Below are 15,518 nucleotides of genomic sequence, written 5' to 3' on the forward strand. Positions count from 1 at the left end.
ATTGTCTGTTCAAAATGGACTGTCAGTGATGACTTTTGTGAACTCCTTTTACAGAATATTAAGAGGATTACAGATGGGAAACCAAAATTCATGCCAAATTTCATCTGACAGTCAGCTGGTTCACCAGGACCTGAATATCATCACCTTTGAGGATTAAATGAGAATTGTTCGTTTGTTCCGTCTGAGGGAAAGATTTTAAACTTCAGTGTGACTGGAAAAGCACCGACACACACACACACCCCCGAGAGTGTTCCAGTGAACGGACTGCAGAAAGAGCTTCAATCAGTTGCACAGCCTAATAAAACATTGCAGCATTCACAGCGAGGAGAAACCATACACGTTTTCTGTGTGTGGACAAGGCTTCAACTAATCATCCAACCTGGAGAGACACAAGGACACCGGCACCATGGAGAAACCTTGGAAATGTGAGGATTGTGGGAAAGGATTCAATTACCCATCCCTGTTGGACAATCACCGACGCATTCACACTGGCGAGCGGCCATTCACCTGTTCCGTGTGTGGAAAGGGATTTACTCAGCCAACCGGCCTCATGCTACACCAGCGCATTCACACTGAGGAGTAGTTGTTCAGCTGCACTCACAGTGGAAAAAGTTTCAGGTCTTCATCCGATCTCAGTCAACATCAGTGAGTTCACACTGGGGAGAGGCCATTCACCTGCTCCATGTGTGGGAAGGGATTCACAAAGTCCTCCAACCTGGTGACACACCAGCGAATTCATTCTGAGGAGAAGCCGTTCAGCTGCACGTCCTGTGGAAAGAGGTTCAGGTCTTCACACAGCCTCGACTTCACACTGGGGAGAAGCCTTTCACCTGTTCAGTCTGTGGACAGGGATTCACTCAGTCATCCAGTCTAGTGAGTCATCAGCGAGTTCACACTGGGGAGAGGCCATTCAGCTGCATCTCCTGTTCTATGTGTGGACGAGACTTCAACTGATCCTCTAACCTAGAGAGACACAAGGACACTGGCACCATGGAGAAACTTTGGAAATGTGGGGCCTGTGGTAAAGGATTCAACTCTTCATTCCAGCTGGAAATCCATCGACACATTCACACTGGGGAGAAACCATTCCTCTGTTGTGTGTGTGGGAAGGGATTTACCAAGACAACCTACCTGATGTTACACCAGAGAATTCACACTGAGGAGAGGCCCTTCAGTTGCACTCACTGTGGGAAGAGGTTCAACAGCACATCCAGCCTCGCTACACACCAGCGGATTCACACTGGGAAGAAGCCATTCACCTGCTCTGTGTGCAGTGAGAGATTCACTCGGTCATCTGTAATGTTGTCATTTATCTCAAGAGGCTTGGAATACAAAAGCAGGGATGTACTTCTGAGGCTTTATAAAGCACTGGTTAGGCCCCATTTGGAGTACTGTGAGCAATTTTGGGCCCCACACCTCAGGAAGGACATACTGGCACTGGAGCGGGTCCAGCGGAGATTCACACGGATGATCCCAGGAATGGTAGGCCTGACATACGATGAACGTCTGAGGATCGTGGGATTATATTCATTGGAGTTTAGGAGGTTGAGGGGAGATCTGATAGAAACTTACAAGATAATGAACGGCTTAGATAGGATGGACGTAGGGAAGTTGTTTCCATTAACAGGGGAGACTAGGACGCGGGGGCACAGCCTTAGAATAAAAGGGAGTCACTTTAGAACAGAGATGAGGAGAAATTTCTTCAGCCAGAGAGTGGTGGGTCTGTGGAATTCATTGCCACAGAGGGCTGTGGAGGCCGAGACGTTGAGCGTCTTCAAGACAGAAATTGATAAATTCTTGATTTCTCGAGGAATTAAGGGCTATGGGGAGAGAGCGGGTAAATGGAGTTGAAATCAACCATGATTGAATGGTGGAGTGGACTCGATGGGCCGAATGGCCTTACTTCCGCTCCTATGTCTTATGGTCTTATCTGGCCTTTGGACACACAAGCAAATTCACATTGAGGAGAAACCATTCAGCTGCACCTCCTGTGGAAAGAGTTTTGGACAGTCATCCACCCTGACTGCTCACCAACGCACTCACACCGGGGAGAGACCATTCAGCTGCTCCATTTGTGGGAAGAAATTCTCCCAGTCATTTGATCTGGTGAGACATCAGCAACTAACTTCACACCGGGGAGAGACCATTCACCTGCTCGGTGTGTGGGAAGGGATTCGGTCGGTTATTCACCCTCCAGTCCCACCACCGCACTCACACTCAGGAGAATCCATTCAGCTGCAGTACCTGTGGAAAGAGTTTCAAGCAGTCATCCAACCTTCTGACTCACCGACGCACTCCTCTGGGGAGAGGCCTTTCACCCTGCTCCTTGTGTGGAAAAGCATTCACAAGCTGAGACACCAGCAAATTCATAATAGACTGCAAGGATTGGATTCTGCTTTTAATCACAGCCTGGATTGATAGTCTGACAATATCTGGTTTGTTTCTGCTGATGTTATCATCCCTATAACTTTAAAGTTTTTTTTAAAAAAATTATTAGTCACAAGCAAGGCTTCATTAACACTGCAATGAACTTACTGAGAAATGCCCCTAATCACGAAACTCCGGTGCCTGTTCGGGTTAATGCACCTAACTAGCACATCTTTCAGACTGTGGGAGGGAACAGGGGCACCTGGAAGAAATCTACAAAGCACGGGGAGAACATGCAAACTCCACACAATGACCCAAGCGCGGAATCGAACCCGGGTCGCTGGTAATAAGAGGTAGCAGTGCTAACCACTGTGCCACCGTGGTTGGAGTTTAATATTCTGGAGATGTCACTGATTTTCAGAGCTGCAATGTTCCTTTTTAAAAGCACCTTCTGTGATCTTTCTCCTTAATTCAAGAATCCTCAACAAGAACCTGTTCATAAAGTTAATATGATAACGAAGGAAATAAAGGAGAGTATTAAAATAAAAACAGCTGCGTACAGAGTGGCCAAAAATAGTGGAGAAACAAGTGATTGGGAAAAATTTAAGAAACAACAAAGAGAGACTAAGAAAGCGATAAAGAAAGGAAGGATAGACTATGAAGCTAGGCTAGCAATTAATATAAAAAATGATAGTAAAAGTTTTTATAAATATATAAAAAGGAATAGAGTGGCTAGAGTGAATGTTGGACCCTTGGAGGACGAGAGGGGGGAGTTAATAGTGGGAAATGAGGATATGGCTGAGTCTTTAAATACGTTTTTTGTGTCGGTCTTCACGGTGGAGGACACAAATAGTTTGCCAAATATTAACGATAGAGGGTTGGCAGCAGGAGAAACACTTAATACGATTAATGTTACCAGAGAGGCAGTGCTGGGTAGACTAATGGGACTGAAGGTGGACAAGTCCCCGGGTCCGGATGGAATGCATCCCAGGGTATTGAAAGAAATGTCAGAGGTAATAGTGGATGCGTTAGTGATTATTTATCAAAACTCGTTGCATTCTGGGGTAGTGCCGGTTGATTGGAAAACGGCTAATGTTACGCCGCTGTTTAAAAAAGGAAGGAGACAAAAGGCGGGTAACTATAGGCCGGTCAGCTTAACGTCTGTAGTAGGGAAAATGCTGGAATCCATTATTAAAGAGGAGATAGCAGGGCATCTGGATAGAAATGGTTCGATCAATCAGACGCAGCATGGATTCATGAGGGGAAAGTCGTGCTTGACGAACATGTTGGATTTTTATGAAGATGTGACGAGGGCGGTTGATGGAGGAGAACCGGTGGATGCGGTGTTTTTGGATTTCCAAAAGGCGTTTGATAAGGTGCCCCATAAAAGGCTGCTGAAGAAGATTAGGGCACACGGAGTTGGGGGTAGTGTGTTAAAGTGGATTGGGGACTGGCTATCCGACAGGAAGCAAAGAGTCGGAATAAATGGGTGTTTTTCCGGTTGGAGGAAGGTAACTAGTGGCGTGCCGCAGGGATCGGTACTCGGGCCGCAACTGTTTACCATTTATATAGATGATCTGGAGGAGGGGACGGAGTGTAGGGTAACGAAGTTTGCAGACGACACAAAGATAAGTGGAAAAGTGAATCGTGTGGAGGACGGAGAAGATCTGCAGAGAGATTTGGACAGGCTGAGTGAGTGGGCGAGGATATGGCAAATGGAGTATAACGTTGAGAAATGCGAGGTTATACACTTTGGAGGAAATAATAACAAATGGGATTACTATCTCAATGGAAACAAATTAAAACATGCTACCGTGCAAAGGGACCTGGGGGTCCTTGTGCATGAGACGCAAAAGCCCAGTCTGCAGGTACAACAGGTGATCAAGAAGGCAAATGGGATGTTGGCCTATATTGCGAGGGGGATAGAATATAAAAGCAGGGATGTCTTGATGCACCTGTACAGGGCATTGGTGAGGCCGCAGCTGGAATACTGTGTGCAGTATTGGTCCCCTTATATGAGGAAGGATATATTGGCATTGGAGGGAGTGCAGAGAAGGTTCACCAGGTTGATACCGGAGATGAGGGGTTTGGATTATGAGGAGAGGCTGAGGAGATTGGGTTTGTACTCGTTGGAGTTTAGAAGGATGAGGGGGGATCTTATGGAGACTTATAAGATAATGCGGGGGCTGGATAGGGTGGAGGCGGAGAGATTCTTTCCACTTAGTAAGGAAGTTAAAACTAGAGGACACAGCCTCAAAATAAAGGGGGGTCGGTTTAAGACAGAGTTGAGGAGGAACTTCTTCTCCCAGAGGGTGGTGAATCTCTGGAATTCTCTGCCCACTGAGGTGGTGGAGGCTACCTCGCTGAATATGTTTAAAGCGCGGATGGATGGATTCCTGATCGGTAAGGGAATTAAGGGTTATGGGGATCAGGCGGGTAAGTGGTACTGATCCACGTCAGATCAGCCATGATCTTATTGAATGGCGGGGCAGGCTCGAGGGGCTAGATGGCCTACTCCTGCTCCTATTTCTTATGTTCTTATGTTCTTAACAATAAAATTACGAACTTTACTTCAGTCCTAAATTAATTAATCTTTTCTGCAAATCTGTGTGTGAGGGGTTGCACTGATTAACATCTCCAATGAGAAAGTGCTGATTAATCCTTGCTGATAATTCTGACTGACCTCTTCACAGTGAGGTGTCCATTATGAAATTCAATTGTGAAGGAACCTAAACAAAGGAGTGAAATATTATACAGGCACGATAAAAGTTTACATAAAAACTTAAACAACACAGATAACCCGGATAAATGTGTAGTGGTACAACCCGGATAAATGTGTAGTGGTACAACCCGGATAAATGTGTAGTGGTACATTTTGGAACCCGGATAAATGTGTAGTGGGACATTTTGGCAGGTCAAATGGGATGAAGGAGTATAATATCAAGGGTAAGCAGTGCAGAGGATCAGAAGGACCTTGGGGTCCAGGTGCCTAGGACTCTTAAATCGGCCTCACAGGTAGAGGAGGTGGTTAAGAAGGCGTATGGTGTGCTGGTCTTCATCAATCGAGGGATTGAGTTTAGGAGTCGGGAGATAATGATGCAGCTTTATAAGACCCTCGTCAGACGCCACGTAGAGTATTGTGCTCCGTTCTGGTCGCCTCATTACAGGAAGGATGTAAAAATTATTGAAAGAGTGCAGAGAAGATTTACAAGGATGTTGCCTGGATTGGGTGGCATGCCTTATCAGGATAGGTTGAGGGAGCTCGATCTTTTCTCCTTGGAGAGACGAAGGATGAGAGGTGACGTGATAGAGGTGTACAAGATGTTGAGAGGTATGGATCGGGTGGATTCTCAGAGGCTTTTTCCCAGGGCTGAAATGGCTGCTACAAGAGGACACAGGTTTAAGGTGCTGGGTAGTAGGTACAGGGGAGATGTTAGAGGTAAGTTTTTCACTCAGAGGGTGGTGGGTGAGTGGAATCGGCTGCCGTCAATGGTGGTGGAGGCAAACTCGATAGGGTCTTTTAAGAGACTCCTGGATGAGTACATGGGACTTAATAGGATTGAGGGTTACAGGTAAGCCTATATATAGGCCGAGGTAGGTAGGGACATGACCGGCGCAACTTGTGGGCCGAAGGGCTTGTTTGTGCTGTAGTTTATCTATGTTCTATGTCTCATGGTCTTCTGGTATCATAGCTTCCACTTGGCAAAACACTGCGTCACATTCAGAGATCTGGAAAAGGAAAGGTCTCTGTTCCACTCTGCTGTGATGCGCGCAGTAAACGCGTGTATTTCAGGGGCAGACAGCCGAGCTGCTGCGTGCCATTCCAACAGAGAAAACGGCTCCTTATTTTCAACGGCACTGATACCTGGGCTGAGGGCGGGACTGAGTGAACATATTCACACAGGTTCCATGAATACAAACAAAAATTCGCACAAATGAATTTTAAGATGTCAATTAGACTAACTTGAGCACACAAAGTTGAAGCTTCCTCAAATTATGGTCAGTTGAGTCAGTGAAGCAGCCGATTATATTTGCAGTGATGTCTGCATTCGAGCTCTTGCTGCTGTTTGAACTGAAGGCGGCTGAATCAAGGATTCCGTTTGCCGGGTGTTGTGGCGCGCACCTGTAATCCCGCTGCTGGGAGGCTGAGGCTGCTGGATTGCTTGAGGTCGGGAGTTCTGGGCTGTTGTTCTCTGTGCCGATCGGGTGTCCACACTAAGATCAGTATCCGCATGGTGTTCCAAGAGGACTCTGGGAGCACCAGGTGTGCTAAGGAGGGGTGAACCGGCCCAGGTCGGAAACGGAGCAGGTCAAATCCCCTGTGCTCTTCACTAGTGGGATAGCACCTGTGAATAGGAACAGCAGTGCAGCCTGACCAATACAGCGAGACGCTTCCTTTTCTCCACACCTTCAATCGCAGCAAACAAACTGTTTTGCCGTTCCCATCAATGCAGAGAAACCGGATGCCTCTCTGCCTGCCTCCACACTCACTCCCTCTGCTGCCCCTTTCATTCACTCTCACATCCAATGCCATCACCACAGCAAACTACGCAAGGACAGCAAAACCAAGGGTACACACACTTTTGACCAACCAACTCTCCACCTGCCCTGCACGCTCACACGCACCATCCTGCAATTCCCACTTTCCTCACTCTCCCCATTCTTTGCCTCCTCAATATCCACCTCACTTCTACCGCCCCCTGCTGCTCACGGCAGGAACTGCACTTTTAAAATCTTCAACTTGCACAATCATGTCAGCCACGGCCACAAGAGAGCGCGAACCTATTCACCTCCTCCACACTACTCATATCGCGCACACACTTCCCAGCACATCCACCAAACATTCAACCTGTCTCTCGGCTCTCATAACTCCTTCTCGTTTATTCATTCCCTTCTGACAATTTCTCCACTGTCAACATCGAAAGTCACGACGCTTTTGACTCAATCTAATGCTGTAAATGAGAGAGTGGGGGAGAGAGAGAGAGAGAGAGAGACAGCAAAATGTTCATTGTAATTTCCAGTTTCAGCGTTGATCGCCAAGCCACTTTGGCAATTCACATTCGATGTCCCCTCGACCGAGTCTATTCTCAAAGATAAGACCCGGGGTGGTGACTGCACCGGAATTCTACGTAGTAGGATGTATCATTAAACATTTTAACAGGAGTTACCAGCAGACACAATGCAAATATAAATTGCTGTAGGTAATTGACGTTTTTGTGGAGCCAGTTTCCTTACATCATTGCATCGCAGCGTTTCTGTAGTGTGGTACTTATCACGGTCGCCGTACACATGCAAGTTTCCTGGTTCAATCCTGAGCAGAAACTTATTAAACGGGAATAGAAAATGTTGGAAAATCTCAGCAGGATTGACAGCCTCTGTGAGGAAACAAACGTTTCAAATCTGGATGACCCTTCATCAGATTTCCTGATTGGCTCTGTTCTCTCTTCACAGATGCTGTCAGACCTGCTGAGATTTTCAAGTTTTTTTTTTGTGTTTCAGGTTCCAGCATGAGCAGTATTTCACCTTTACAGAAACAAACCCAAATGTTTTCAATTTCAGAGTAACTCAGCTTTCAGAAATAATCACGCATTTGCCACGAATCATTAACTGCCGAGTATTTCCAACATTTTCTGATGGTAACGCCATGAATCAGCCTGTGAAAAGAACAAAACGGATGTTCTGTGATATAAAGCAAGGGAGGATGATTAAATGAAACAAGGAGTGATGGATAAGGCAACATTTAGCTGGAGATGGTGGAGGCCAGGTGGTCAAGTCGTTCAGAGTCAATGCTTTCACCGCCAAGGCCCGGGATTGATGATAAACTGTCAACTAAACAGAACATTTTACTGAGCGTGTAATCAGTTTCTGGAGGTGAAAGTATCTGAAAGCAAAGGAAGAGTACATCATTTACTGCAGAAGGTAGAATGACTGTGTGACGATGTCTGTAGCGACAGTGACCTGGAATGAAGCAATGGAGACAGTAATGATGATCAACGAGATACAAATCTCTGAAATCACGGCAGAGCTGTGATCAGCTAGTGTTGTTCAGCAGAATTCCCACAAGAAGCTATAGAAGAGGCAGAGGTTACGAATGATCTGTCAATGTGGTGAGCTCCAGTGAAATTTAGTGGGGTAGAATGCATTATTATTCATTTTGACAGGAGGAAGCAGCAAGGGGAATGTAATGAAAAGTTGCCGGGGACAATTGACCGGATTGTGCAAGTGGGTTTATTTTGTTTCTTCAGGTAGTTTAAACTGGCACAATGATCAATCCTGTTTTCGATCTGGAGGTAATTTCAGCCCCTCCTCAGTCATGTGCTGGTCGGCAGCAATAAAATAAACATTCCCTGACCGGGAATCGAACCCGGGCCGCGGCGGTGAAAGCGCCAAATCCTAACCACTAGACCACCAGGGAAATTGCAAGCAAACATTTTAATCTGACCGATACATTTCAGCGTTTTTCAAATACTCGAGAAAGGTTTGGGGGGAAAAAAACCTCATGTCGAACACGAATGACTGCTTCAGTCAACAGCAAATTACTGCAGATTCTGGAACTTAAAAGAAAAACTTAAATGCTCGAAAATCTCAACAGGCATGACGGCATCTCTGGAGAGAGAATAGAGCCAACATTTCAAATCTGTATGGTCAGTCATCAAAGCTGAAGACAGGAAAAGATGGCGAGATTTATACTTTAAGTGTGGGAGATGCGGGGGGTGAGGGTGGGAGCCGTTGGTAAGAGTTGACAAAGTTGTGATAGAAAAAAACCAAACGGAATGTAAATTGTCGGCGGGAAAAGCAAAATACTGCGGATGCTGGAATCTGGAACAAAAACAGAAAATGCTGGAACATCTCAGCATCAATGGAGAGAGAAAAAAGCCAACGTTTCGAGTCTGGATGGCGCTTCGCCAGAGGTCTGTGGATCCTCAGTTAATGAGGATATTGAAGTTCCAGATGGAGATATTTTTGGAACCTAAGGGAATGAAGGGCCATCATGATAGGGTTGGAAATTGGTGTTGAGTCCTGGGATTCGTCATAATCTCCTTAAATTGTGGAGGAGACTCCATGGGACATGTGAGCCTATCCCACTCCATTAATTCTGTTCCCTGCAGCACCAGATCTGACAGCGATCACTTCCGCCAGAACCGTTGGTGAGTGCTCTGAGGCATTGAATCCGAGGCAATAGCATTTGTGGGGGAAAGTGATCAAATGCCACAAATTTCAGGTGTTCAGTTGATCTGTTTTAAACGTCATGAATACTGTTTCTCGAACATTTTATTACGAAACTTTACTACAGTGGGAAGTATCATTATTCATTTTGACAGGAGGAACACGCAGAGGCAATGTAATATCAATTGCTGTGGGCAAAAGATGGGCTTCTGGAGCCAGTCTCGTTGCTCTCCAGCAAACCGGATCTTCTTGCCCTCAGGCCATCTCCGTGTTTCTATAGTGCGGTGGTTATCACATGAGCCAGGTTAATTCTGTAAATATCTGGTCAGAATGATGGGAAGCATACATTACAGGAATTGTTATTGTGTGACACCAGCTGCTTCATTTTTTTCAACAGATGAAAGATGAAAAACACTGATGTTGCAGGCACCTGGCACCAGAAGCTCAGCAATGTGCATTGTAATAGCAGTGGAACGTGCTGACAAATTGTCCTCTTGATTAGTACTTTGTGAGAAATTTAAAAGAAACGCCCTTCAGCAAATCAACCATCTGCATTTGGAAATTAAAGCAAGGCTCCGCCGAGATTTGAACTCGGATTGATGGATTCAGAGTCCAGAATGCTCACCATTACACCACGAAACCCAACACATGGCAACCGTTTGAAAATCCTCGCTCAATACTTGCGCCAATTTGAACAGCAGGGAGAAATATCAGTCTCATTGCACAATCCCGTCAATTACCCACACCAATTCATATTTACATTGCCCTTGCTGTTCCTCCTTAAAAAAGTCAGAAGGCTATCTTCAACTACATTAAATTTCACTGTAGCTCACCACATTCAAAGAGCAATGTTATAATCGAACTGATATAAACCTTACTGCGGTAAATCTACTGAACAACATCAGCTTATCACAGCTCTGCTTTCATCACACTGGAAGCTCATGTGAAAATATAAACAATTTCAAATCTTAAGAGACTGTAAGGAGTCTATGACTGTGGACAATTGGCACTGTGCACATTTCTGTAATCAGTCTCTGGGAGAATCAGGCAGATGGAATGTTGGTGGTTTCGTGGTAAGGATTCGGCACTTTCAGGGTCGCAGGCTGCCTTCGATATATTAAGATTTAATGATTTTTTAAAGAAACAAACCAGCAATACGTCCTGGTCCAAAGCAGCACTGCCAGAATCGGTGGTGTGAGATTTGCACTTTTGCTTCGTTTTGGAAATGTCACATGTGCAACAGGTCAAGAACAAACACAGAGAGTGAAAGACAGTGACATGATGCAAAACGCTGCCGATAGAGATACAAGGTAAGATCTGGGTGTTAATGGGTCAGATTTAACCATTTGCATTGACAGAAATATCACTCATTTCTGGATAACGTTCTCGGGCTAAATGGCAAGAAAACGTCTCCATGAATGGAACACTAAACTCTTTGACTTCGACTGATTGCAAGCAGTTTTCATTCAGAAATCAGTAACTGTGAGATTAACAAAGCGGAATGGAGAAAGTCTAAGTTTGAGCGGTGAAATGGAGGAATGGAGAGCTGGAGTTCGCCCAGAAAAGCAGCAAAGTTTTCAAATAACGGGAACAAATGTTGCCCTTGGCCTTATTCCTTGTGTCAGTGAATCCATCCTGCCTGAGTCACAATCACAGACTTTCTATATTCCGACATTGAATTATTCCCGCCTTAAATGCCGCAAACAACTCAATAGTTCAATGAATGTTTCATGATAAACGTGAATAATTCTGAAATTTGAATCATTTTGAAATAAAGCCATTTTGAAATGTTTCTGCCTGGTTTCAAAACGTGGACTTTCCGCGTGCAAGGCAAGCGTAATAACCACTACAGTACAGAAACGTGCGCATTTGAAGCAGTTGCGATTTACTGGTTGAGCAACTAATCTCGTCCGACAAGCCCGTCAGTTGCTCACTTTACAGAAAAGAGAAAATGCTGGAAAATCACATTGGGTCTGGCAGCATCCGTCGGAGAGAAAAGGGCTGACGTTTCGGGTCCAGATGACTCTTTGTCAAAGTTTTGTGTGACACATTTGGTTTCAGATTCCAGCATCCGCTGTAATTTGCTTTTATCCAGTTGCTCACTTTACATTCTCGCTGCTGGTCCCTCGAATCAAAATGAATGATGATACATACCACTGTATTCAATTTTAGTAATCACATGTTTGACCAAAGCTGATCATAACGTTTATAGTAGTTTAAGTGAAAATCGGACAGTGGGAGAATTTGATCCCTCTCCTTCATAAACATGTTTATCCTAAATTTAGTGTCTGAGACTTCCCATCAACGACACCAGCAGAAGTCATTGCTGTGAGAGCTGGTATTGGCAATGAACCAACAGAGAGAGAGAGAGACACACACACCCAGACAGAGAGAGAGAGAGAGAGAGAGATACACGCACAGAGAGAGACACACACACACACGCACAGAGAGACACATACACACATACACAGAGAGAGACACACACGCACAGAGAGACACACATACGCACAGAGAGAGAGACGCAGAGAGAGAGAGACACACACACACACAGAGGGAGAGACAGAGAAAGTGAGAGTGAGACACAGAGAGAGACAGACACACACACGCACAGACACACACACACAGATACACACGCAGAGAGAGAGACACACACACGCACAGAGAGAGACACACACACACGCACAGAGAGAGACACACACACACGCACAGAGAGAGACACACACACACGCACAGAGAGAGAGACACACACATACACACACAGAGAGAACCACAGAGAGACAGAGAGAGAGAGCGACACACACGCACAGAGAGAGAGAGAGACCGACGAACAGAGAGAGAGAGAGAGCGACACACACACAGACACACACGCACAGAGAGAGAGAGACAGAGAAAGTGAGACAGAGACAGAGAGAGACAGACACACACACGCACAGAGACACACACACACACAGAGACACACGCACAGAGAGAGAGAGAGACAGGCACAGAGAGACACACACGCACACAGAGAGAGAGAGAGACACACGCACAGAGAGAGACACACAGACACACGCACAGAGAGAGACACACACATACACACACAGAGAGAACCACACAGAGAGAGAGAGACAGAGAGAGAGAGAGAGAGTGACACACACGCACAGAGAGAGAGAGACACCCACGAACAGAGAGAGAGAGAGAGCGACACACACACACACACAGACACACACGCACACAGACAGAGAGAGAGACACACGCACAGAGAGACACACAAACGCATAGAGAGAGTAACACAGACGCACAGAGAGAGCGATACACACACGCGCAGAGAGAGACACACACACACGCACACAGAGAGTCACACACACGCACAGAGAGAGAGACGCACAGAGAGAGAGAGACACACACACGCACAGAGAGAGAGAGAGAGACACACGCACAGCGAGAGAGACACATACGCACACACAGAGAGAGAGAGACGTACACAGAGAGAGACACACACGCACAGAGCGAGAGAGAGACAGAAGCACAGAGAGAGAGCGAGAAAGACACACACACAGAGAGAGACACACACACACGCAAAGAGAGAGACACACAATGGAGTTGGATTAGATCACATGTCCCATTGAGTCTCCTCCCCCACTTTCAATCAAACCCCAGGTCAACAACTGCCTCATTTCAGGAATCAATTCAATTAAATTTGGTACCACCCAGACAGGGAGAGAATAGAAGGAACAAAATCAAAAGAGGGGAATGGATAGTCGGACTGAGAGAGGGAGGGACTGAGGCAATCTACAGAGAGAGAAAAGAAAGAGCCAGAGTGGGGGTAGACGCTGAACGGAACAGATGCACTTCACTGTTCCATGTGATTTCAAGAAACAAAAACTTGAAGACATTGGAAAGAGAAAATGCTCTGTCCCTGAAAAATATTCTGGTAATGGTGCTGAAGAATTGATCTTCAGAATTTGCCATAGCCTTAGCTAAGCTGTTCCTAAACTACGACACTGGCATCAACCGCCAATGCGACAATTTGTCCAAGATTGTCCCGCTAACAAAAATCAGGTCAAATCCAACACCTCCAATTACCACCAATCTATTCTTGATCATCAGTAATGTGATGGAAGTAGCAATAAACGATGGTATAAGGAGGCATTCCAATGCAAACTGGAGGAACATTGCCCTATCTCCCGATTCGGCGCTTAGTGCAAACCAGACTTAACATTGAGTTCAACAACTTGTGAGCACCTCCTCTCCTCCATCTTCACCCCATTTCCATTTATTTTGTTTTATTTCATTTTATCTTATTTAATTATTTTTATTATTTTATATCTTCTTTTATATATATACTTATTGTTTAATTTCCATGTTTTGCATTTTTTATTTAAAATCTCACTTTCCATTTTGTTGCCCCCTCTCCCTCCACCCCACTCGGGCCGTCTCTTACATTTCCTTTTTCCTGCCATTTACACATTCTGATCTCTTAATGGGCAGCCTTCTTAGCCATGATCACAACCAATTACATTCCCTTTGTTTGTTTGTTTTTTATATGTGACACCACTGTCACCCATACCACAACCATATCCCTCGCCATTTCAGGATAAACCTCGTCCAAACTTATTTGTCTTCAGCTCTGACGAAGGGTCATCCAGACTTTGAGCATTCGCTCTATTCTCTCTTCACAGGTGCTTTCAGACCTGTTGAGATTTTCCAGCGTTTTCTGTTCTGCGGCACGGTAGCGCAGTGGTTAGCACTGCTGCTTCACAGCTCCAGGGTGCCGGGTTCGATTCTCGGCTCGGGTCACTGTCTGTGTGGAGTTTGCACGTTCTTCTCGTGTCTGCGTGGGTTTCCTCCCAAAGATGTGCGGGTTAGGTTGATTGGCCAGGTTAAAAATTGCCCCTTAGAATCCTAAAATGCGTAGGTTAGAGGGATTAGCGGGTAAATATGTGGGGGTAGGGCCTGGGTGGGATTGTGGTCGGTGCAGACTCGATGGGCCGAATGACCTCCTTCTGCACTGTAGGGTTTCTATGATTCTTGTTCGCATTCCAGCAGTAAATTTGTATATTTGAAGAGGCACTTGTCAGACAGACTTGTCCCTGATATACAAAAAAAATGCTGAAATAGAAACAAAGCGCCAAATTATCATGGGGAGGTTAGATTAAAATCCTTGCAGGCAATCTCCCTGATGTTGTCGTGGTTAGGATTTGGTGCTTTTATCGCAGCGGTTCGATTCCGGCTCAGGGGATGAAGATTTATTGCCTTCTTGTAGCACATGGTTTAGATGGAGATGGAATTACTTCCTGATCAAAAACATGAGTGATACTGGTGCCAGTTTCAACAGCAGAGAGAAAAATCTATCGAGTCGTCAATCAATAATCACCATTGATGAGAAATAGATTTCCGGCTGTTCCTGTTGTTAAAATGTTCTGTTCCATCGCAAAGAATATCTGAAACAATATTGCCTCACTGACACGACACCAGGGAATTCCAGCTCAGGAATTTTACTCTGGAGCCAGTGGGTTTTTGAGGTTGTCAATGGGTTCATTCCTCTTTTGTGTGTCAATGGCTGTGCTAATGATTCTTTACCTTCCTTCGTGATTCTCCGTGCGCCTATGTTTGAGTCGATTGGTTTGGGAATCTATCACTGCATTTACTTGCCTATGTGTTTATGCTGGTGTTGATTCTGTGTAGTATACGAGGCTTCCAGTGAACACAGAGGAGGAGTTATTTATGAATTACATGGTAAGCAACGCAAACTAATAGGTGTCAGAAATCTGCAGAATAATTCTGGATTTATAATGAGGGACGTTAGAATTGATGTCACTGGGCATATATCTATATGGTTATATGTCTTTATTCGTGTTTGTCTTTGCACGTGGCCGTGTGTGTATTTGTTCTGCCCATGTCTGCTGTGTTTCCTCGGGTGCTGTGCTTTCCTCCGACTGTCCAAAGATGTGCGGATTAGGTGGATTGGCCATGCTAAATTGACCCCGAGCGTCGGAGATTAG

At 45.4% G+C, this 15,518-nt stretch overlaps 1 non-coding gene across 1 annotated transcript; it reads right to left on the reverse strand.

Annotated features, from left to right (window-relative positions):
• Window positions 1-8,710: 8,710 nt before the first annotated feature.
• Window positions 8,711-8,782, reverse strand: trnae-uuc (transfer RNA glutamic acid (anticodon UUC)). Its single transcript has one exon. It is a non-coding gene; the product is annotated as a tRNA-Glu (tRNA).
• Between the last annotated feature and the right edge of the window lie 6,736 nt (window positions 8,783-15,518).

Source organism: Mustelus asterias, unplaced genomic scaffold (genome assembly GCF_964213995.1).
Source record: "Mustelus asterias unplaced genomic scaffold, sMusAst1.hap1.1 HAP1_SCAFFOLD_116, whole genome shotgun sequence".
In the NCBI taxonomy this organism is placed as follows: Eukaryota; Metazoa; Chordata; class Chondrichthyes; order Carcharhiniformes; family Triakidae; genus Mustelus; species Mustelus asterias.